This window comes from Mytilus galloprovincialis, chromosome 9 (genome assembly GCF_965363235.1).
Source record: "Mytilus galloprovincialis chromosome 9, xbMytGall1.hap1.1, whole genome shotgun sequence".
NCBI lineage: Eukaryota > Metazoa > Mollusca > Bivalvia > Mytilida > Mytilidae > Mytilus > Mytilus galloprovincialis.
The window spans coordinates 34,172,340-34,185,158 of NC_134846.1; the positions used below are offsets into that span (position 1 = coordinate 34,172,340).

General features: G+C 33.6%; 1 long non-coding RNA gene across 1 annotated transcript; it reads right to left on the reverse strand.

Annotated features, from left to right (window-relative positions):
* Positions 1–7,463: 7,463 nt before the first annotated feature.
* LOC143044870 (uncharacterized) lies at positions 7,464–12,564 on the reverse strand. The gene is made up of 2 exons (XR_012968797.1): positions 12,463–12,564; positions 7,464–7,993 (listed from the first exon to the last, which is right to left on the reverse strand). It is a non-coding gene; the product is annotated as an uncharacterized LOC143044870 (long non-coding RNA).
* Between the last annotated feature and the right edge of the window lie 255 nt (positions 12,565–12,819).

Consider the following 12,819-nt stretch of genomic DNA (forward strand, 5'->3'; position numbering starts at 1 on the left):
CCTTGCCCAAAGGGTCAAGTGAGCTTTTCTTATCACTTGGTGTCTTGTCCGTGGTCCATAGTTGTCGTATGTCGTTAACTTTTACAAAAATCTTCTCCTCTGAAACTAATTGGCCAAATTTAACCAAACTTTGCCACAATCATCATTAGGGTATCTAGTCTAAAAACTGTGTCTGGTGACCTGACCAACCAACCAAAATGGGCCGCCATGGCTGAAACCAAAGCATTTAGAGCAGATTCGGCATGGGGGTAAAATTGTTTATTAGGTGAAGATCTATCTGCCCTTAAATTTTCAGATGAATCAGACAACCCATTGTTGGGGTGCTGTCCCTGAATTGGTAATTTTAAGGAAATTTTGCCGTTTTTGGTTATTATCTTGAATACTATTATAGATAGAGATCAACTGTACACAGCAATAATTTTCAGTCAAGTGAGATCTACAAATAAGTCAACATCACCAAATTGGTCAGTTGACCCCTTAAGGAGTTATTGCCCTTTATAGTCAATTTTTAACAATTTTTCGTAAAGTTTTGTAATCTTTTGCAAAAATCTTCTTTAAAACTACTGAGACAAATTTAACTAAACTTGTCCACAATCATCATTAAGGTATCTAGTTTAAAAAAAATGTGTCATATGACCATGCCCGCGAACCAAGATGACCGACATGACTAAAAATAGTACATAGGGTAAAATGCAGTTTTTGGCTAATATCTCTACAAGCAAACTTTGTAAGCATTTAAAGCAAATCTGACAGGATACAATTGTCATTAGGTCAAGATCTATCTGCCCTGAAATTTTCAGAACAATCGGGTAATCCGTTGATGGGTTGCATAAAGGAGTAGGGTGGTAAGGGCCAATTTTGACCTCAAATTTCAGGTTCATCTGATGAAAGATTTTGGACACTTTTTAAACACTTTTAAAAGTGTCTATTTCAGTTGATTCAATTAGTCTCTGTGAAAGATTTTAACTAATCAAGTCATTTAAAACGTTCCGATTCAAACTTAAATATGGAAAAATCTATCAAATATGCCAAAAAATGTCATTTTTCAGATGGTTTTTGTCGACATAGGGATAGTGATCCGGCGGCGGCGGCGTTAGCTAACTTCTTAAAAGCTTTATATTTTAGAAAGTGGAAGACCTGGATGCTTCATACTTTGTATATAGATGCCTCATGTTACGAAGTTTATGTCAGTCACATGTTCAATGTCCTTGATCTCATTTTCATGGTTCAGTGACTACTTAAAAAAAAAGTTAATATTTTTTGTAATGTTAAATTCTCTCTTATTATAAGTAATAGGATAACTATATTTGGTATGTGTGTACCTTGCAAGGTCCTCATGCCCGTCAGACAGTTTTCACTTGACCTCGACCTCATTTCATGGATCAGTGAACAAGGTTAAGTTTTGGTGGTCAAGTCCATATCTTGGATACTATAAGCAATAGGTCTAGTATATTCGGTGTATGGAAGGACTGTAAGGTGTACATGTCCAACTGGCAGGTGTCATCTGACTTTGACCCCATTTTCATGGTTCAGTGGTTATAGTTAAGTATTTGAGTTTTGGTCTTTTTTCTAATACTATATGCAATAGGTCAACTATATTTGGTGTATGGAAATATTTTATGATCTATTTATCAGTCGCGCAGGTTTTATTTGACCTTGACCTCATTTTCACGGTTCATTGATCAGTATTAAGTTTTTGCGTTTTGGTCTGTTTTTCTTATCCTGTATGCAATACGTCTACTATATTTGGTATATGGAATGATTTTAAGGTGTACATATATAGTTGACAGGTGTCATCTGACCTTAACCTCATTTTCATGGTTCAGTGGTCAAAAGTTAAGTTTTTTGAGTTTTGGTCTTTTTTTCTAATACTTTATGCCATAGGTCAACTATATTTAGTGTATGGAAATATTTTATGATCTTTATGTCAGTCGGGCAGGTTTTATTTGACCTTGACCTCATTTTCTTGGTTCATTGAACAGTGTTAAGTTTTTGTGTTTTGGTCTGTTTTTCTTAAACTATAAGCAACAGGTCAACTGTATTTGTTGTATGGAAGAATTGTAAGCTGTACATATCTGCCTGGCATTGTTCATCTGTCCTTACCTCATTTTTATGGTTCATTGGTCAATGTTTAGTTTTCTTGGTTAATGTTAAGTTTATGTGACAGTGTAATAAAGCTTTACATTTAGGACTATCAACATAATATCAATGATTAGTTAAGAAGTCGAGACATTTCAGCATGTGCACTCTTTGTTGTCAAAAAAGAAAGTGGCCGCATCCGTGCCCATCTCAACTTTTATATATGTTTTGTATTATCATCAAATACAACTTACATTTCAATATTAAGAATGAACACAAATGCGGCCACTTTCATTTAAGACGACAACCGTCTAAAGATCTATAAAATTTAACTGAAATGCTAAAATTGTGAAGATTTCAGTAATTTAGCATGACTTAATGGTGCTAGTGTCCGATATATGTGCATTTTATTGTCAAAACAGCCCATATTTATGCAGCAGAAGCATTCTACATTCCAACAAATAACTAAAAGCTTAGATTTTAACAATTTTGTAAAACTGCTATACTTTGGGGCAAAAAGGGGTCTTACTGGACCTACTCCATTTGTAAATTTTTACAAAATACTTTCCACTGTAACTACTGGGCCAAGTTGATTATAGATAAAGATAATGAATGTTCAGTGAAGTAAGATCTACAAACACATCACCATCATCAAAACACAATTTTGTCATGAATCCATCCGTGTCCTTTGTTTAACATGCAATTTTAACAATTTAGAGCCTCTAGTTTGGATTGCAAGTTTTGGTCGTTGGTTCTCTACCATCTATCAAGCTTCATCAAGCGATAATCTGGCCGCCATGATATATGCAAAAGGTTGAAAGTGGCACCAACAACAAATTTACAATTTCAGCTGTACTTTTTGCTGCTAGATTTCTAGCACGAAACACGTATATAGATATTAATTTACATTACTGTTTGTAAAAAAATCACATGGATTCTAATAAGTGAGAGAACATCTATGTAGCGCAAAATAAAGTGAACATCTATGTAGCGCAAAATAAAGTGAACATCTATGTAGCGCAAAATAAAGTGAACATCTATGTAGCGTAAAGTAAAGTAAAAAAAATATCTTTCAAACTGACATTATCAAGATGCTTAATTACAGCCGATCTTATTGAGTGTGTAGCCAAAGGTAATATCTTTGGTTAGCTTGCTTGTTAGTCGAACCGTCAAGTCATTGTAAGTTAGGTAAACTATCATACTTTAACAGGTCGAGAACTCTAGATATCTTTACGTCAGAATATATTTGCATATTAATTTCCCAAACACAAGGCCAATACGGCCTTGAAAAACTGACCAATCGACTCAATGAGCTACAATGCATTGTGGGCTACTATGAATTTACTACAACGGAAAACACGTGGAATTAGTGGAAGAACTGTCAACTAATATAGTGTCTGGGATTCTCAAAATATATGTTTTTGTTCTGCGAATATGATTATTGTAAAATATATAACATAATCTTCGATTTGCATGCTCAGATTAAAAAAGTATTGTTTACGCGCTTCACTATTCGACCTTCAATTTCGCCTTGTTAAAGTTGTTGAACAGGTTTTTTTTCCATTGTTATGCATTGTACCTGTGCAATAATTTTACGACCTGAAACAGTGAAATTTCAGATGAAATGACCACTGTCCATTATGAAATTTTTATGAGCTCTTTTAAACCTGTATAATGTCATTCAAAAATCATTTCTGAAAAACACAAAAACTTTCAATGAAACACTTCTTTCTGTACTGGATGAGTAAAATTTTTATCAGGATCTGAACTGAAAGTAAGAACATCATAATATTCAGTATGCTTAAAATAAGTGTTATGAAAGCGGCAGGGCGGATTTAGCCATTTTAAAAAGGGGGCTCTAACCCAGTATAAAAAGGGGGGGTGGGGGTTCCAACTACATAACTACATGTCCCCATTCAAATGCATTGATCGTTCATGTTGACGTATGTGAAATATTTCAGGTCCAATATTTAAAGCCTCTGAATCACAGTGGGTGCCATATTACCTATTATTTTTATTCTAAAACGTGCTTTGTATACAACAACAACAACAACAACAACAGCAATTATTTTAAGAGGGTTACACAGTTAGCTAATAACTAATCTTCCCTGAGGCCCTCATTATGAGAAATCAAACAAAATGCAAACATATACATTGCATACATTAGTATAAAAAGTCAAGTATGATAATAATGTTCAATACAACTTGATAAAATGTGATGAAAAAAAAATAAACATGATGACATGATCAGTTTTTAATATTATTGATACAGCTAGGTTGATGTCAATAAATGATCTGTTATTTTGTATTTCAAAGAATTAACATTTGTAATATTTCTTAACGGTATTGGCAAATTATTCCACAAGAATGGTCCAGAATACATATATTGTATATAGGGTTTATTTCTTGAATGTCAACATCCTTTGATCTACCGACAATTTACCTGTAAAATTATGTTGGCATTCCAGGAATAGGTGCAAATAGTTATCACAACAAAAGTGCATGCTTATCAAAACAATCATACTAATTAAACAGAAAAGTAAATTACAGGTAGCTAAGGGACGACATCAAAAGTGCAATGTCGGATAAAAAACTTAATTCACATATTTTTTTCACCGACTCCCCCACCCCCCTCTTAACTTAATTTGGGAAAAATTGATTTACCAATAGGGATATATGTAAAAATCGATTTTAGATATACAAAACTTGCAGAATTTTAACCCCCACCCCCAAACTATTTGATTTAAGTTTTTTTATCCTACATCGATCTTTTGATGTCGTCCCTAAATCTAATAGATATTTGTCGAGCTGTTGAAAGTATTTTTTTGCTGTTACTGCTTGAACAATATGGATTTTCTTAAAATGAACTTTGAAAAGTGTTGCATCACAAAAAACGTTGAAGTGGTGCTGAATATCAGGATACGGTCTTGGTCTCCATCATCCATTCATGTCTTGAAATTGGCAGTTGAGGTATCGTCTGACTGTGCCGGGTATGGTGTGATGTCTTGCAGGTTGTAAAGGTGGGCATACTCTGGACTAGTCTTTCGGAGTCGTTGTCCTAGTCTCTGTTGCGTAGTTTGACTAATTCGTCTGCATAGATTGTTGGTACTGGTGTGCTTTCAACAAGACATCTTTGTTTCGTTCTTTTGAGTACTTGATCAAAATTGAGTTGTATATATAGGAGCCTGTATTTCAGTGGTTGTCGTTTGTTTATGTGTTACATATTTGTTTTTACGTTCATTTTTTCATATAATTAAGGCCGTTAGTTTTCTCGTTTGAATTGTTTTACATTGTCAAACCGGTTTTTTTTATAGCTGACTATGCGGTATGGGCTTTGCTCATTGTTGAAGGCCGTACGATGACATATACATGTTAATTTCTGTGTCATTTTGGTCTCTTGTGGACAGATGTCCCATTGGCAATCATACCACATCTTCTTTTTTATATTAGATCCAACGCTGCAATTTTCACAAAACATATCAAATTTTCCACCTCGTCGCACATACATAATATATGGATAACATCATTGCAGCTTATTTCCTAATGCATGTAGAGCAAAACTTTGGTTAGCTTGATTGCTTTGTTTGTATATTGTATAATCATATTAGGATAACAACCAATTAAATTAAATTTAAAATATACAAGTTAAACTATGCCTTTATATATATTGTTCAAAGCTTGTATAAACAACTATACACACAAAGCAAGCAAGCCAACCAAAGTTTTACTTTACAAACATTAGGAAATCAGCTGTAATGATTTTATTCAGTTTGGTAAATGTTCGAGCCCGTTAAAAAACGAAAACAAAATGAAACCACAGTTGCTGACTTAACTACCTTCAAAATTAAGGGAACAGTTTGGAAGTCTTAACAGTTCAGATAACAAGCAAGCTTACCAAAGATAATACCTTTGGATGCATACTCAATGAAATCGGCTGTTCTTGATTGACAACATATTTGTAATGTGGTGACTATGTAACTGTTGAACACATATATCCCATTGAAGTTGAGATAAGGTATACACCAGATACAGACAAGTCCGTCTCGTATTGTGAATTACATCTCAAAATTGACAATGTGGGTCGGTCGAAAACAAAACTTTATGAAAAAAAGAAGATTTCAGCTTACCTATTGTGAACTTTCTATTCTTATGTATCAATATTAATAGTAAAAAAATTCCGGCAGCGCCTGATTACGGAGTATACATTTCTTAATTGATATGATAATCCAGGACTTTTATTTCCTATTATGATTTTCGGATAGAAGGTTGCGGCTCACAAGGAAGATATTACACAAAGAGGTAAACGTGGTGAAGTTGAAATCATTCCTTAAAAGTTACGATAAAAAAATCGTTACGAAACATCCGTTTCACAGATGATAGCGGATATGTTCCTTGTGTTCCTTATGTCGTAACTGAAATCCCGTCCACTTTTCTGAAAAATGACTTACCAGGGGCGGATCCAGCCATTTAAAAAAAAGGGGGGGTTCCTAACCCAGGACAAAGGGGGGATTCCAATTACATGTCCCCATTCAAATGCATTGATCGTCCAAAAAAAAGGGGGGTTTCCAACCCCCGGATCCCCCCTCTGGATCCGCACCTGCTTACAGAATTGAGACTTATTAACGGATTTGTACGAACATGAGCAACACGATGGGTGCCACATGGGGAACAGGATCCGCTTACTTGTCCGGAGCACATGAAATCACCTAGTTTTTGGTGCGGTTCGTTTAGCTCAGTCTATTTTATATGTTATGTTTTTTGTATAATTAGTGTTTGTTTGTTCGTCTTTTTTCATTTTTTTATCCTGGGCGTTATCAATTTATTTGTGACTTGTGAGTTGAATGTCTATTTAGTACCATTCGTCTCTCTTCAGGCAATATTTTTTTAGATACATGCTCTTTCGTGTGCGCTCTATTTGAATTGTTTTCCGGTCCAATTGAAGTATTTGGTCCATTTATATGTACGTTCCTGCCAAGTTATGCATTTTAAATAATGATGTGTTCCCCAATCGAGTAATTGTTGGATTGTTGCTACATGTATATTACAGTGATTGTCGAATAGTCAACACGAAAATTTTTCTAGATTTCTTTGACAATATTATCTTTTTATTTTTGGAAACTTGACAATATTTTATTTTTGACACCAACCAAAAAATTTTGCCACAAACTCTGCTAGGAGTCAACTGAAAATCGCAGTGAGGTGAAGGAAATGTTAGCGATATCCTTACTTTGAGATGAGTAACACAGAACAAAAAAAAAACTCTTTCCCTTTGGTTTCATAAATGTTACACATGTACCATGTCCAATTAAAAAGAATAAAGTTAAAATACATGTTTTTTTCAATTTATTTCTATTCATAGATTTTGATAAACAAAAGGTCAAAAATTCAGTTCCATATTTTTAATTTTTGTCTATGAAAAAACGCCCTTCTGGACACCCGTACATGGTACCCTTATAGTCATTTTTCATACACATGTGCCAGTTAGGCCATTTCTTTGGGAACAATGTATATACTCCTTCGGATACTTTCTGGATCTTCCATTCGCCTTCCGCACCTGGCTTTGATTTGGTCGACTGAATCAAACCGTCTCGTGTATCTGTCATGTAAACATACCATTCATTCCATTTCTTTGATGTTATGTAGAAATATGGTTCGTTTGCACGGATGCGTTCAAAATTGAATTTGTGACTATTACCGAAAGATATGGTTCTGTGAATACCATGCAGTTGACCCTTTGCGTCCGACCCCATAGCTACATACCACCGAGGCCATTCTGCAGGACGTAGAGAGAAAGAGCTAGCTGTACAATCTACTTCATCACAGAAGTTAAGTTCGTGTGATTCTACTGCAAGTACGAACAATGTCACAACTGCGAGAATGGATAATACTCTAGCCATTATGTGTGCTGGAAAAGCTGAAATGAAAATGTGAAATTAGTTTCGTCAGAATAAAATAAGAATGTCTCCCAAGTACACATATGCTCCATCCGCACCACCATTTTCTATGTTCAATGAACCGTCAAAATGGGGTAACATCTCTAATTTGGCGATCATACCATAAGGAACATGTGTACCAAGTTTCAAGATTGAACTTCAACTTCACCAAAAACTACCTCAACCAAAAACTTTAACCTGAAGCGGGACAAACGGACACATGCACAGAACAGAAAACGTAATGCCCATAAATGGGGCATACAAATAGGATATACCGCTGTGGCACTTGAAAATAATAAGACCAATCACAGAAAGGTTAAAACAATAATAAACATTATACAGAAAACTCAAGACTGAGCAACACAAACCCCACCAAAAACAGGTGCCCCGGAAGGGTAAACATGTCATGCTCCACATACTATATCCGTTGTGTTGCTCAAGTAAATAATTACAACTGTTAACTTTGCTGATGTGTTATGTATAATGATAACATGATAACAGTTGGAATCAATTCTTTTATCTGTTCAGATCAGTCAGAATGATCCGACAAAGTACCGTCAAAAACCGTTCCAGAACAAAATTTCTGCCCATCAACTACTAGTATTTTAATGTTAGAACTTCAGAATTTCTGCTATAGAAGAAATTTGAAAAAAACTGTCTTGATCTTTTCAAGGGTAAATGTGTGCGATTGTACCGATGATTATGATTATTTTTGATAATAGTATAGGTTTCCTCATTACAAATAATTCTAAAGCAATAAGGGTAAAACAACTCTTATATATTTCTATTATTTTTATCGAAAAATAATAAAATAATTTAAGTTATAGAGTACATGTAGCGATACATTATACGCTGTTCTATATAAAAAAATATTTTGTTACGGTCAATTGGAGAAAGTAATTGTTGGCATAATTTAATCAATTTTAAGGTTCATCATAACCTTTTGGCTAATGTGGCCGTATTTACACCACAAATTTACTCTGAGTACAGACAAACCTATTCACCTGCACTTGAAAGTTTTAAGGGATGGCAGGAACTAGATATATAAATTGTAACTGCATTTTATGTTTTAGAAAATTATAAACTTTACTAGATTTTGCTATCAAGTTTTTTTCGTTCCTGCAGAAGGTGCCAAAATAAACCAAGTCGGGGAAAGAGGTTTGAGAATCTCTCCTCATAATACATGTTGTGAGTAGTATTGATTTAAATGGACAATAGATGGACAATTGACATCTGCAGACAATAGGTGATTTAAACTGTAAATGAGTGGACCGTATCAAATGAAACTCGGGTGTTTGTTTATTTTGCTATCTTCTGCAGACTGGGAAAAAACTGGACATAAAAATCCAGGTAAGTTTTAATTTTCTGAAACGTGTACTTCATATAACTTTTATATATCTAGTTCCTGCCATGCCTTAAAACTTTCCTAGATGTACCAGTTTGTTTGTACTCATAGTAAATTTTGAGGGGTAAACGCGGCCATATTTTTGAATTCCTTATGAACCTTAAATAAGTAAACGAAAAAGAAAGTGTACATGCATGTATGAATAAAAACATTAAAATAAAGTGAATCCCATTCTAATTAGATATAGGAAGATGTGGTATGAGTGCCAATGAGACAACTCTCCATCCAAATAAAAATTTATAAGATTAAACCATTATAGGTCAATGTATGGCCTTCAACACGGAGCCTTGGCTTACACCGAACACCGACACGCTATAAAGGGCCCCAAAATTATTAGTTTAAAACCATTCAAACGAGAAAACCAACGGTCTAATTATATAAAAAAAAACGAGAAACGAGAAGCGCTTATAAATTACATAAACAAACGATAACTACTGTACATCAGATTCCCGACTTAGGACAGGTGCAAACATTTGCAGCGGGATTAAACGTTTTAATGGTACCAAACTTTCTCCCTTTTTCTGAAACAATAGTATAACATCACAATATAGAAAAATTTGTAAGGGTTCCACGGAACCCAGTGTCTCGCCTACGCTTGCTGTTAATCGCAGACTCAACAAAAATGAGGAAAAACATCAATAAAAATTTCCCTCTCGATACAGTCTTTTGATTGAAAGAAGCTTCCAAGTTTGGTAAAAAATCCAGGATAGTTTATGAATCTAATAAATGTTTTATAAACTTTAACTGCAGACTGTATGTAATGTTAACTGGAAGAAAAACTAAGTCCATTTATAAGTAAAATACGGAAAAAGTGAATTTTTTTTTTACAAAATTTACTTCTGAATAATATCTTATGATCAGAAACAAGCTTTTGTCTTAGTTTGGTAGAAATCCAGGATAGTTTAAGAACATTATAAAAATTTTAAAAACTTAAACCACAGAGTGAATGTTTTGTTTCTGGCAAAAAAAATAAGTCCATTTATAAGTAAAATATGGAAAAGTGGAAATTTATTTCTACAAAATTTTCTTCTTGATACTATCTTATGATCATAAACAAGCTTCTGTCCAAGTTTGGTACAAATCAAGGATAGTTTATGAAAGTTATTAAAATTTTAAAAACTTTAACCACAGAGTGAATGTAATGTTTCCTCGCAGAAAAACTAAGTCCATTTATAAGTAAAATACGGAAAAGTGGAAATTTATTTTTACAAAATTTTCTTCTTGATACTATCTTATGATCATAAACAAGCTTCTGTCCAAGTTTGGTACAAATCAAGGATAGTTTATGAAAGTTATTAAAATTTTAAAAACTTTAACCACAGAGTGAATGTAATGTTTCCTCGCAGAAAAACTAAGTCCATTTATAAGTAAAATATGGAAAAGTGGAAATTTATTTTTACAAAATTTTCTTCTTGATACTATCTTATGATCATAAACAAGCTTCTGTCCAAGTTTGGTACAAATCAAGGATAGTTTATGAAAGTTATTAAAATTTTAAAAACTTTAACCACAGAGTGAATGTAATGTTTCCTCGCAGAAAAACTAAGTCCATTTATAAGTAAAATATGGAAAAGTGGAAATTTATTTTTACAAAATTTTCTTCTTGATACTATCTTATGATCATAAACAAGCTTCTGTCCAAGTTTGGTACAAATCAAGGATAGTTTATGAAAGTTATTAAAATTTTAAAAACTTTAACCACAGAGTGAATGTAATGTTTCCTCGCCGAAAAACTAAGTCCATTTATAAGTAAAATACGGAAAAAATGGAATTCTATTTTTACAAAATTTACTTCTGTATACTTTCTTATGATCATAAACAAGCTTCTGTCCAAGTTTGGTAGAAATTCAGTATAGCTTAAGAAAGTTATTAAAATTTCAAAAACTTTAACCACAGAGTGAATATTTGTGGACGCCGCCGACGACGACGCCGACGACGACGGAATGTAGGATCGCTTAGTCTCGCTTTTTCGACTAAAGTCGAAGGCTCGACAAAAACACATTTGTAATCGTAAAATTTTACAACGATATATACCAGTTTGTTTAAAAAATAAATACATAAAACAAAATTACCATATGAACAGAAAGTGCTTTAAAAACTTGACGATATATTGAAGTGCAATATCAAATAATCAGCTGCGCCATGAGAGCATGATACGCCAATCGCGTTTTCGAAGAATAAAGTTCAATCACTTCTCAATGTCAAATCAGAAATTCACGAAACTTGAAAGGGAGCTTACGTCGACAGATATAAACAATTCACCAAAGTTTAAATAGAACTACTGTAAGCAGTTTTAGTTATTGTCCGAAAACGGGAAAATCTCCCCTTTTTAATGAATAAAAACCCCAGAACTCGGAAACGTAAAATCTAAAATTATAAAAAACATAAACCAGCTCAGGTCAATAGATATAAACAATCCACCAAATTTTATTCAAATTTGTTCAAGCGTTTTTGAGTTAAATGTCCGACATGGTGATGATGGACAGACGGACGGACGGACAACGGTATACCGTAAACGGGCGTACAAAAAAGGAAACAAGACATTACACTGTAAGTAAACAAAACGAGTTTCGTACAATCCACACCTGTAACTTATAAATGAGGTCTGTATAGGGTTTTGATTGCCTCAATGGCTCATTTAACAAAGGTCTGTATAGGGTTTTGATTGCCTCAATGGCTCATTTAACAAATAAGAAAATAAATTTACCCCTTAATTTTGTAAAACTATCATTTGCCGTTATTTTAATGCAAATGAAATAAAATAAATAAATAATTGATGTACGGTCATTTTATCAGTCCGTTTCCATTGCAATTTGGTAACTAACCCCAACATCCCCTTCAATATCGCTATCAAAATGTTCCAATCTCTTTAAAAACCCTAAATCCTAAATTATGATCTTCCTATTTAATATATAGGATTTTTTTTCCTCTGACACAAGTGCCTGTAATTAAGAAATGTTTGACTTTAGAATCGAGATTTTTTTTTAATATCAAATGGAAAGAAATAAATGAAAACGAAAAAATGAAATTTAAAGTACAACTTACCAGTGCGAAAGTTTTCCCCAATCTAAAGAAGTAGTGTCCAGACGAGGTTTAAATACCCAAGTCTGGACATTCAATTTGAGTCTCAAGCACGAGAAAAACGGTCCCCGCGAAAAGTGAACAAACAACCTAGTTATATATAATACATATATCTAAAATTAACCAAGGAGCATTTACAATGACCCGTTAACGTCACAATATCAGTCTTAATACAGTTTAACTATCATTTAAGTTGAACATATAATTTAAACAAAATATTGGCTATGAGAATTATCTCTCTTTGGTTAAGAACTTTGATTTGATAAGAGCTATTTGTAAATTACGTATATCTGCTCATAAGCTTCAAATTGAATTTGGTCG